The sequence below is a fragment of the Lissotriton helveticus genome, chromosome 9 (assembly GCF_964261635.1).
Source record: "Lissotriton helveticus chromosome 9, aLisHel1.1, whole genome shotgun sequence".
NCBI classification, from domain to species: Eukaryota; Metazoa; Chordata; class Amphibia; order Caudata; family Salamandridae; genus Lissotriton; species Lissotriton helveticus.
In genome coordinates, this window is record NC_136070.1 from 594160943 (window position 1) to 594173801 (window position 12859).

Below are 12859 nucleotides of genomic sequence, written 5' to 3' on the forward strand. Positions count from 1 at the left end.
TCCCTTTACCTCAGTGATATGCCTCAATATCTTCAGCAAGTACCCAACTTTCCACCAAAAATAGCCTTCCACAATATACATACTATACTACAAAGAAGCCTTCATGCACTGCATAACTACACGGTGGAAAATTATCTAATACCTAACATCACAAAAACAAAAATAGTTTCATTTTCAGGAAGGAAAAAGAGCACAAAATTCAGTTGGACACTAGGGGGAAAAAAGGTGGAAGAGGTAAACGAATATACCTATTTAGGCAGAATTTTTACTAAGTCTCTTCAAAATCGGTCACACACTCTGAATCTGACCCGGAAATCTGATGTACACGCGGGAGCTCTCTCAAGGTTATATGCAGCATCAGGACAAAGGCATTTCTCTTCTTTGCTCATGGTATATAGCGCTAAGATCCCGCCAGTACTGTCATATGCTCTGGAATATATTCCAATAAACCAATGGAGCTTCTTGGATTTAACCCCTTGGACACTCATGACGAGCTGAGCTCGTCATGAGCCACGGCGCTGCGGTGCTCATGACGAGCTCAGCTCGTCGTGGCCCGTGGAACGCTCAGGTGCGGGGAGAATTCCCCTCCTGTGCTGAGCGTTCCACGGGAGGCAATACACCTGTGACGAGCTGAGCTCGTCATGAGCACAGGAGCGCCAAAGCTCATGACGAGCTCAGCTCGTCAGCTTGCGGGCGCTGTGCGCGCCCCCTCCCCCCCCAGCACAGCGGGGGAATAACCCCCGCAGTGAAGGGGTTAAAAGAAGGAAAAATCCTACGGAAGTTAACGAAGGTGTCGCAGGCTGTACCAGTACAAGCTCTCCGCCTTGAGTATTCACTAACCAGTTCCTATTCCCGAGGAATCGCAAATATCATCAGGTGGGTGTATAATCTCCTTCACGCGGAAGAAGGAACGCTTCGATCTCTGCTCAAAAAAGAAACATTTGACTGCGACTCCTCCAAACATGTATTCTCAAAAAATGTGTGGGTTGCTTTTAAGTTATCAGAGACTAACATCAACTTGTTACTAGTTTGGACATCAGCCCAGTTGAAACTCTTTTTAAAGCACTTCACTCCAAGACTTAGTTTGGACCTCGACTCTCTGTATTGCTCCAAACTGTCTTTATATAAGAATCTTACTGAAACTATAGTTTTCAAGAAACCTCAGCAATATATTATTTTTAATTTATATCATGGGGTCAGGAGATCGATTGTTCTGCTTCGATTTGGGATACTACCTGTAAAAACCGTAACATCTAAATGGCACTCAAAAGATAGCTCTATGTGTAATTTGTGAGAAGGCGGGGAGCAGGATTTGGAGCACTTGATATCTATTTGCCCAAATGCGAAAGTGGTAATGGCAAGAAAGAGGTTTTTACAACCAGTTTATACCAAACGTGGAATTAACTCAGCAAAGGAACCGATTATTTTATGTAAAGCACCGCCTAATGAATTTGTTTGTTACAATTTTTACAAATTTTTTAAATGATTTTTAACTTTGTATTAGAATGACAATTTTAGCAAAATGGTGTAAATAATGGATTATTATGCATGAAATATTTGTGGTACCAAATCAAATAAAATAAACTTGAAACTATATTTTTTGGATCCTGTCCAACAATTTCTTCACATTTATCTTCATTGACTTTTAGAATTGAACGAATTTCAAGGCCCAGCTGATTTATCTGGAATGGCCTTTTTTCACTCATTCAGGGATCAATACCCTCTCAAGTAAGTCTACTGACCAGGCCCAAACCACTTCTTGGCTGTATAGGTGGGCCTTTAATCTAATTCTAAACCTGCACATTACTTTTGCAGGTAATAGTTCTCGCTCGCCAGTCTGGAGCCTACGCACCCACACTCTCCCCTTCAGGCCTAATTCACAGGCTTTTCATGGTAAATTTTTGGGTCGAGGCCGTTGGTTGAGTTGTATTTCAAGTCCTACATGGAATTTCATAGCTCTTAGGTTTTTATGCTCTATCCCCATTCAACCAACCCCGCCCCCTCTCCAACACTCCTGTCCTTAGGAAGACCCCGGCGTAAGGGACACAACAACCTACCACTCTCCAGGGGTCGAAACGTCGACATCTACTACACTAGCCAGTTTGACCAACAGCGAATAATCACTGTGCTTCTGTTTTAAACTATGGCTATCTAACTTTTGGATATATTGTGAATAACTTGGCTTTAAATATGAGCCCTCTTGTTTTGTAAATAATAGATTTTGTGTATTGCACTTTGTTTCATTCACTCCTTCACCCTCACCTCAATCACAATACCCTCACATTTCCCCTTTTCCTCCTGGGGCACTGTTTTAAACTGTGTTAACAAATGTTATGAATTATTGTTTGTTCAGTGTGATTAAACAACACTGTACATTAAGTATAACATGGTTCTTTCATTCCTTTTTAAAACATTTTTGATGTGTATTCAATTGTTTACTGGGGCCACTGTTCCAATGTACTGTTGAATATTTATGCAACTCACAAACAGTAATAAAGGGAAATGAAAAACCCCAAACCAATTTAAAAATAAATGGTACATTTTAATAAATATTTGACTTCAAAATAACAAAAATGCAATCAGTAGAACCAGAGTTATGAAGTTTTAAAGTTTGTAGTAAAAACTAGCGCCTAAAAGATTAAAGCACCAACCACAGGCATCTAGTCTCACAAGACTGGGTCAAAGTCAAATAATATGGCTGACCACGATGGAGCGTGGTTTGGATACAAGAAGTTGATTGGGCCCAGTAAGTGCTTACCTTTTGGACTTAGAAGAAATTCTGAGAAAAAGTGTCTGAGAAGGTAAAGTTCATTGGCAAAGCTGCACGAAGTGTCCCAGGAGGGAGCTTCGTCGTTGGATGGTTCGAGTTAAAGTCTACAAGAGATCGAACACTGTCTGAAAGGAACTACATACCCAGCATGAACACAAGTTAACTCACCTGTGAAAGCTACTAAATGTCAATTAAAAAGTGCTGAGAAGTTTTGCCTTTGAGTATGCCTGCGTGCACCCTGGTAGCCTGTAATCAAGGAGCTGTGGTCCGAAATGGCTAAGGCAAACAAAGAACTCTGAATTAAAAATGCCTTTTCCTTTTCCTAGATCTGCTATGGAGTGCGTCTTTGAAGTAGGGACAAATTTTTTTTATTTTTTTGTCCTCATTTGCCTTACCCTCTATTCAAGAAACGCCAACCACCTTACTTGTCTGCCCCGGAGAGACTTGAGATTTTAATTGTCTCTAACACCGAGACACAATTTTACATTTTTGGTGGCAGAAAAGTCCTGATAGAAACTAGAGGGGTAGAAAAAGGGGTGTGGACGTGCAATGACTCCATCAAGGTATATTTCAACCTGTAGGACCAATAACGCACCGGGGAGACCAGGTCCATGGTGTGTTGTAGGCATAATCATAGGACCCGGGGGGGAAAAAACCACAAAAAAAAACGAACTCTATCTCCACTGGACCAAAAGATCCCAATATGCCAAGTTACATTTGCTACCTGACCTGGACAAGTACACCTTGGATGTTTCATATAGGGACATCAGCCAGCCTGCGTGTGATGGGGCGTTTTTTTCTACCCAGAATTTGCAAATTTGCCTCCTGGCCAAGAGAATTGCGTAAAACAAGAAAGACCTTGCTTTGCCAGTGACACCAGTATCCAAACCGAAGATTATTAATGGCAAAGTGATAGACAACGATATGTTTAGGATAGAGTCCAAAGTTGACTTCACTTCTTCCCAAAACCGGCCGATGTCAGGGCAGTCCTTAAACATATGTATATCTGATGCTTCAATAAGGTTACATTTATTGCATTTCTTATCTTGGAGAAATTTGGATAGTCTCAGGGGCCTGAGGTAAGCCAGATGAATCGTGAACAGATGATTGCGTCTCAGCCATGCCGGTTTGGCGATCTTATAAAGGAGAGTAGAGGATTTTAACCATAACTCCTCACACTGAAAGCCTAGCTCTTACCCCCACAGCTCGTCAGGTAGGGCAAACTCCCGGTCAACCTCATCCAACAATATCAAGTACCACAAGGCTACCTCTTTACCTCCCCCACCTCGTTCTACTAGCTGCTGTTCCAGATTGCTGGCTTTCCCCAGTAATAATCCTTTATGACTCAGGGCCCTGGCCCAGCTATCCAGCTGCATAAACTTAAATCTAGAGAGACCAGGGCCGACCTGCTCACGTAGCTCCTCCCATGCCCTCACGGACCCCTCTACCAACAACTCTCCCCATCTTATTATCCCAGCATCCTTAACTGGAATAGACAAGCTGTCTTTTAAACATAAGGGTAGACCCGGAGAGTTCCATACTGGAGCAAAATTTGAGAAATAGGACAGCCCTAATCTCTTTCTAATCTGTGCCCAGGCTTTCGCCAAGGACTGGAGGATTTTTAACTTGATTTTTTTGAAGAATTTCTGGTCCCCGAATTTAAACATGAAACCGTCAATTGGCAAGTACGCTCCCACTAGCATGGCCTTAAATATTGTCCCCGTCAGTAAACTAGATGGTGTTTTTAAAAGCATTCTTGCGTGGGACAGCTGAAAAGCCCATGCATACTACTGTAAATCAGGTAGAGTGAGCCCCCCCTCTTCCCTCCTCCTCCTCAACTTCTTGCATGCCAGTCTAGTAGATTTATAATTCCAAATGAAGGAATTGATCTCTCGCTGACACGTATCCAATATTTTTGCATCGAATGCCAAGGGGATGGTATTAAAGATGAAAGTATATTTGGGAAGAATAGTCATCTTTATCAGGCTCACCCTACCAAAAATGGTGAGTGGTAAATGAGCCCAGGATTTTAATAGCACTTACACTCATTGTATACCCGATCTAGGTTGTTTTGTACGATATTTCCTACATCTTGGGTAATCCGTAATCCGAGGTATCGCATGGAGGTGGAAATGGTCACACCCAGCTGTAAATTGGGAATATTCCAAGCCATGATCTCTGTTTTACTGGCGTTAATTTCGTACCCCGAAATACGCTCAAACTCCTCCGCCCTCTTGATAACAACAGGAAATTATATTTCCGGATCGGAAGTAAAAATGAGGATATCGTCAGCGTAAAGTGCAACCTGCCTCTCCCACTCCTCAAATTTGAAAGAAGGAATATTTTCCTCAGCACGCAAGACCTGTGCAAATGGTTCTATTTACAAATTGAAGAGGAGGGGAGAGAGCGGGCAGCCCTGCCGCGTGCCCCTCGTGATTTTAAAAGGTTCTGACAGGACACCGTTGATTAACAACCTAGCCGATGGAGCTCCATACAATAAAGTAATGGCTCGACAAAAGCCCTCACCAAAATTAAACTTCTTTAGCACTGCGACCAGATAGGGCCAATTGACCCTGTCAACAGCCTTTGTCGCATCTAACGTAAGGGTGGCCAATGGAAGGGAGAAAGCTGAAGCGATGTCTATTGCCCCCACCAAGTCGTATGTTAAATCTGATAGTTGACGCCCTTTAATAAAACCTTTCTGGTCTTGATGCATAATTGCACCAATTACACTTCCCAATCTCGCTGACATGATGGTAGTAAAGATTTTATAATCACTATTCAAAAGCGAGATTGGGCGATAGGACCCACACTCAGTAGGGACCTTCCCTGGTTTGGGGATCAGAACGATAGTTGCTTCTCCCCACGATTTTGGGGGAGTTTCCCCCTTCCTAAGAATCCCATTAAACAGGGCCGTCAACACTGGAACTAAGACGTCTCCCAATGCTCGATATATTTCTCCAAGTAGGCCATCGGTGCCTGCCGCCTTCCCTCGTTTAAGTTGCCCTATGGCTTTGCTCACTTCAGGCTCCGATATTTCCATCTCCAAACAATTGCTCTGCACTGTTGAGAGGGTCGGCAGTGAGATTCCATCAACCCATATATCCCTTGCCATCTGGTCATTGGGAATATCCTCCCTGTAAATCCCCTCAAAAAAATCCAAAAAGGCACTCCCTATCTCCGAATTGGAGATCCTGGCCGCAGCCTCCCCTTCTACTTTTATTTCCCTTATATATTTAAGAGCTTGGTCGGCCTTAACTTTTCACGCTAAGATCCTGCCTGCTGCCTCCCCAAATTCAAAGTGGGAGATCTTGCTTGCCTCCCATCTTTTAGCCACTCTTTCTTGCAAAATATTCTCCAGCTGTGATTTCAACTCGTCCATCTTCCTCTGATCATCTGGTGAACCCAAAGAGGAACCAAACTTCTGCTCGATTAGATTCATTTCTTGTTCAAGGCAGACTATCTTCTCCCTATATATCTTCTGCCTATGAGAGGCTCTGTTGGTGATACTACCTCTCAAAAAAGCTTTCAATGCCTCCAACACAGTGGTCAAAATGGCAGATTCGAGATTAATCTCCAGGAATGATGTAGTCTCTGCTACCAGGAAACTAACTTCATCATCTTCCAATAAAATAGTCCGATCAAAGGACCAAGATGGATATTTTATCTGCCTATCAGATCTTAAGGTGAACAAAAGAGCCGAATGGTCGGACAAATGAGAAGGGAGGTATTCTATTGCATTCAAGGAATCTTTAAGGCAGTAGCTAAATAAGGCATAATCAATCCTTGATTTGTGGTTATATTTGAAGTTCTGAAAAGAAACCCCTAATTTATTGCCCGCCCTTTCCCTCCACAAGTCTGCCAGACCCAACTGTGTCATAATTGCAATAAGGGTTTGCCTCGATTTGGAAGAAATGCAAGCTCTGGAATTGGTGGATTTATCCAGTTTAGGGTTAAGCACAATATTAAAATCACCTACCCAAATTATCGGGTCTTGGAAGGTTACCAAGTGATTTCTAATAGTGTTCAAATAAGACGGATCATCTAAATTGGGGCCATAATAGCTCTCTAATATACAGATCCAACCATCCACTGAAATTCTCAGTAGAAGCCATCTCCCAGAATGATTCTCCTTATAATCCAAAATCTGAACTTTCATGATTTTTTAAAAATAAAGAGGACCCCCCTGATGTTTGCATTATGATCCGTAGATATAAATTTGTCGATCCATCTCTGGTTTTTAAGCAATGCAATGACCTCTGCTTTGAGCAAATGTGTCTCCTGTATGACAATGATCTGCGCGGGGGAATCTCTCAAATATTGTAAGATCCGACCTCTTCTATTCCTCACGCGCAGCCCATTGACATTCCAGGTCATATATTGCACAGAGGTCATGATATTAGTGCCGCCCCCCCCCCCACCTTTGCGAACCTCCAACCATATTCTTGAGTTACTAAACTCAACCACCTGACTAACTGAAGCTGAAAGTGTCCCCAGCCGGGGCACGCAAAAAACTTAAAAAGGTAAGATCTATGAGGATTTTTTGCCATTTTTAACCCCCAACCCCTCATCCCCCCCTCCTAGGAAACCCTCCCCCACTTACTCTGGCTTGATGTATAGCCAGATTTACGCCCTCTCACAGCCCTCCCCCTCCTGCACCGCCTGAAACCACCGGGGCCGTTCAGGTTTGCCTACCAAAGAAGACGCAACAAGAAAAGCATGTCTAATGTTAAAGTGGACACCCCTTTTTTGTTTTCAAATATTTTTATTTTTATTAACACCTCTTAATGATACTTGACTGCTTTTTTTTTTTAACTACTTTTTTTTCCCCCTTTATCTTTTTCCCCTACTCACTAACCCTATAGGGAAATTTGGGGAAGATATCATACGGATAACGCACAGCCTGAAATTCTGGTGTAACCTTAAGGTACATGTCCATACGATGGCTGAAACTAAAGCACGAAATAGGATTAAAGCTTAATGTTGTTATATTATTTCTCACCCTGAGAATGGCTTCTAATAAGTTCCAACAACTCATCAGCCTCAGGAGGAGACCGAATATTGTGAATCTTGTTGTTATATATTATGCGCAAGAAAGCGGGAAACCGCATCTTCACCATTCCACCAAGGGACCTAAACTTTTCCATTCTCTGACCAAGCTCCCACTGCCTGTCTAGAGTGGATTTAGAGAGATCGGACCGTACCTCAAAAGTGAACTCTGGGCCCTTTAATGTTTTCGCTTTCAGTGCGAGGTTTAAGATCTTCTCCTTCAGGGTATATGTGAGAAAGTTAATCAAGATCTTTCTTGATTTAGTTCTACTAGGGTTAGCCGGAAGGGGTCCCGATGTATTTGCTGTATATCTTTTTCGAGGTCCTCTACTGTCTCTTCCAAATTGAGGGAGTCCTTCAATAGTTTAGACACAAAGGCTTTAACATTTTCCCCTTCCTTTCCTTCCGGGATCTTCAAGAGCCGAAGATTATTGCGCCGTGAATAGTTCTCCAATGATTCAACCCTTTCCCGCATAGCGTCCCCCTCTCTCCGTAGATTTTGAATTTTGGACTCAGCATTCTGTAAATTGGACTTCAGGAGCCCCACCGAACCCTCCAGCACCTCCGTTCTTTCACAAAGACCGTCCACTTTCTTTTCGAGGATCTGACATGAAGCACTTATCTCAGTTTGGGTTGCTTTAGAGACCAAAAAGTCACATCTTATCTCCTCCCTCATTGAAGAAATTGACGCAACGAGGGCCTCGAGGGTATTTCCGACCCCCTTTCCACCTACTTCGTCCCCGCCTTTATCAACAGTTGATGTCATTGGGGCCTCCTTCAGTACTGTTACTATCTTTTCCCCGGCACCAGCACCAGCTGCCACTTTTAGGATGGGAGAGGGTTCAGCCATCCCTAAATCTGTAGTTGCAATAAGCTCGAAGGATATAGGTGTAGGTAAAGGAGCAAGTGTAGATGTGGGCGCGGGTATAGATGCCAGTGTGCCTTTTAGTGTATGTACCGCTATATCTGGTGAAATATCTAATACCTGAGGTACCACTTTAAAGAAGGAGCGCAGTGAGGGGGTAACTCGTACAATCCTGTTCTTCGAGTATGTGTTAATAACCCCTCTCTGGGGGCTACCACTGATTCTTCTTCCTTTTCCTTTTCCTTTACCTTTACCTTTCTCCTTAGCACCAGCACCTCTGCCTTCCTTAATTGCAGCCTTCTCCACCCCACCCCTATCTGCTTCTATTCCTTTACTTGATCCTTCCTCCACCCTTGCAGTGCTTTCTGGGGCCTGTAGTTTTTTGTCCGATTTCTGACCTCTTACCTGTTTTTTATTGGTGCCTGCTTTTTGGAACTAGCTTTATTTGCACCTGTGCCCCTATCACCCCCCCAACCTTACTGCCAAACAGCTCTGCCGGTTCTATCGATTCTACGGGAGTTTCGAGCTCTTCCAGAGTTGCAGGCTCTTCGCCTGTGACTCCTCCAGGTTTAGCACCAAAAATACTGGGGGGCACTCTCTGGGAGACGGCAGCCCCCTGACCTCTGCCGCTGCCAGCTCTCAAGCTAAGGAGCCCCCGAGCCGCCGCGATGCGGCCGCGCCGAAGCTCCACGGCTGCTCGTCTCCACTGTAACAAGGAGGCGGGGGGAAGGGGTCGCGCCTCTGCGGCCAAACACATCTGCGATAGAGGGGAGAGAAAAGCACCTAACACCGTGGAAACCCGGTTAAACAAAGCAACAGCCTCTTATCTTAATTCAGGGTCGTCCTACGCATCTCAGCCTTCACTGGTGGGTATTCACTCTGTATTTTCGGCATTCAACGCCGGCTGTCCTGCGGTGCATCAGAGGGCTGTGTGGAGCGAGCGTACCGCACTAGCCTGCGGCCACCATGTTTCCCCGATCTGAAGTGGGGACACATTGATAAATATATATATATACATATATATACATATACCCTCTTCTATGTCATTGACAAATTATGTGACCAAGCCTCTTCGTGAGGCGAAACGCGTCATGACAGATTGCTGCCGAAGATTTAGCACGAAATAAAGCACCAAGAAAATAAGCACTTAGCTGTGGTTTCGCTCTGGCGTTATTTTTCCACTGTAACATGGAAACTTGTCGGATGGCGTCTTTTTCGACATATATATATATATATATATATATATATATATATATATATATATATATATATATATATATATATATATATATATATATATATATTACAAAACACTCCTCCAAAAACACTCCTCCAAAAAAGAGCAGAGGCCACGTAGGGCAAATCAGGAAACACTTTATTTACGCTGTCCTCATTGTCGGCAGATGCATTTCGGCATGGTAGCCTTCTTCAGCGCCTAGAGTTATGAGCAGGGTGTGGGCGAGAGGTAATTGTCAGAGTGTCCTGCCGCACACCGATACGCTAGCACCTGACTCCGCCCCGTGGTTTGTAGGTCTGGCTCACCTGTTGGCGGGAAGCTGCTGTGTGGACTGCAGGTCCTTGAATGCTGCTCTGTGGCAAGGTGAGTGATGCGGGGAAAGTCAGATGCTGGTGCGGACTACAGGGCTTCTCACAGTCGCTCACACGAATGTCCTGCATGTTGCTGTAGTTAAGGTGCCCCCTCGAGTCCCCTGGACCGCATCAACCCCAGAAGCACAGGAACTAGGATGGCTGGGGCAAGTCCGGCAATCCAGCTCGCCCAAGGTGGAGCAAAATTGTTCCAGCACTGCTAAATCTTCACTCCAAACTCCGGAGTTGGGCCTGGGGATTTCAGTACCCTGAATTGAAAAAAGACCACGGTAGCAGTAACCAGTAAGTCCCAGGCCAGCTTGGGATGCGAGGGGCCGCTGTTGCGCGATTCTGGCATTCGCGCTACAAATTACGAAACACTCCCCAAAAAAGAGCAGAGGCCACGTAGGGGAAATCAGGAAACACTTTATTTACGCTGTCCTCATTGTCGGCGGATGCATTTCGGCATGGTAGCCTTCTTCAGCGCCTAGAGTTATGAGCAGGGTGTGGGCGAGAGGTAATTTTCAGAGTGTCCTGCCGCACACGGATAGGCTAGCACCTGACTCCGCCCCGTGGTTTGTAGGTCTGGCTCACCTGTTGGCGGGAAGCTGCTGTGTGGACTGCAGGTCCCAGAATGCTGCTCTGTGGCAAGGTGAGTGATGCGGGGAAAGTCAGATGCTGGTGCGGACTGCAGGGCTTCTCACAGTCGCTCACACGAATGTCCTGCATGTTGCTGTAGTTAAGGTGCCCCCTCGTGTCCCCTGGACCGCATCAACCCCAGAAGTATGTATACTCGCTCAAAATCCCTTACTTCTGTGTAAAAGAACAGTTTATTTACCGCATAACGCGTTTCGTCAGATTGTGTAATTTCCTGTCAATTCATAAACATAAATGATGCACTTAACTTAATTCAGTATCGTGGCGGCCATCTTAACATTTCATTTTTGTGAGTTAAAGATGCAGTAAATTACATTTTTCATTCAAAATGCATGCACTTTAAACAAAAATTAAGCCCTGAATGGGCGAAACACACGTCTTTGATTATCAAACGGTCACTTTACTAATGATTTCAATGATAATCCAGATAAGGAAGTGAAATGAAATTAGAAAATAATGAGAAAGTTATATACATATATACATTATTTCACAGTTCCTAACTTCGCAGTTCATAAAGCGTCTATACGATAACCCAGTGTAACTAAATTGCTGATTTCATCTTTAATTACCCTGGGCATCTATCTAGCCTTAGATAGGCATATGTGTTAGTGAATCAGTAAGTGACCTAAGATTAAAATTATGTGCTAAATGATGAAATGGGTTGAAATTTAACAGTGTGTGTGATTAATCAGAAAAATAAAGTTTATCAGATCTGCAAGTTATTTTCCTAGATGGATGGCTAATTCTTCCTCAGTGTTAAGGCCCAATGGTGTTCTAGTTTTAAGATCAATTATGAATCTTGATTCGAGTCTTCGTAATCTGATTTCTCTGTCCCCTCCACGATCTTTAATGGGGACATGATCAAGGCAGAAAAAGCGAAGGAGGCTACGGTCACTGTTATGTTCTTTGGCAAAGTGTCTTGCGACGGGATAGGTTATGTCATTAAGTTCTATTACTCAGGCATGTTCGAGTATTCTACGTTTGACGGGGTGGATAGTGCTGCCGATATACTGAAGATCACAAGGGCAGGTCAGACAGTATACACAGTATGGGGTAGTACATATAGGAAATTTGGTAATCTTTTTCGGTTCTGCTCTGCCTGGTATTTTGTAGGTTGTGGTATTGGGACTTGTTCTACACGCTTTACAGCAAGTGCATGGGAAAAATCCAGTTAGATTCCCAAGTCTTGGTGTTCTTGGGACTGAGTCGAAGTGACTATGTACTAAGAGGTCTCTTAGTGATCGACTTCTTTTATATGTCAGGCTGGGGTGATCTGGGATGTCCTGTCCAATTATTGTATCTGCTTTCAGGATATGCCAATTATGTGATAGAGTACTTTGAATTTCTTTTGAATCACATGAGAAAGTAGGGATAAAGCGTGGGCTTTTATCATCACTGTTACTTTGTTTGGCTTTATCCTTCAATAGACAAGATCTAGGTATTTTTTTAACCTTGTCGAAGTTTTTCTGCAGAATATGATCTGAGTATCCCCATACTCTGAATCTTTATATTGACTCTTTGGCTGCTGTTTCGAAATCTTGTTCTAATGTACAATTTCTTTTGAGGCGTAATAGCTCGCCATATGGAATACTGTTTTTCAATGGTTTGGGGTGGCAACTATTTGCTTCCAGTATGGAGTTCCCCGCTGTGGTCTTGCGAAACAGTGAGGTACAGATTTTACCCTCCTTGATAAAGACTTTGAGGTCTAGAAAGTCCACTTCAGTGGCACTTATATTGCCACTGAAGTGTAAATTCACAGTATTGTCATTCAGATGTCCTATGTAAGCTTCGGCTTCAGTCCTAGAGCCTTTCCAAAAAATTAACAGATCGTCAATATATCGGTGCCACCCGATAATTGAAGAGACCCATTTCTGATTCTCATCAGACCATGCGACCTGCTTCTCCCACCAGCCGAAGAACAAGTTTGCGTA

The 12859-nt window shown here is 43.7% G+C and overlaps 1 protein-coding gene across 3 annotated transcripts in view; it reads left to right on the forward strand.

Moving 5' to 3' along the window:
- Positions 1–12859, forward strand: part of HNRNPUL2 (heterogeneous nuclear ribonucleoprotein U like 2) — a 473541-nt gene that overhangs the window by 191013 nt on the left and 269669 nt on the right. Inside the window, exons 14-15 of one of the 3 annotated variants that reach the window (XR_013601020.1) lie at positions 1650–1728; positions 1816–2379. The exons of 1 other annotated variant lie outside the window; for it this stretch is intronic. The gene's annotated coding sequence lies outside the window, so the exon portion shown is untranslated. Of the gene's footprint in view, positions 1–1649; positions 1729–1815; positions 2380–12859 lie in introns of those variants that run through there. One more of the 3 variants, XR_013601019.1, reaches the window with a different exon arrangement.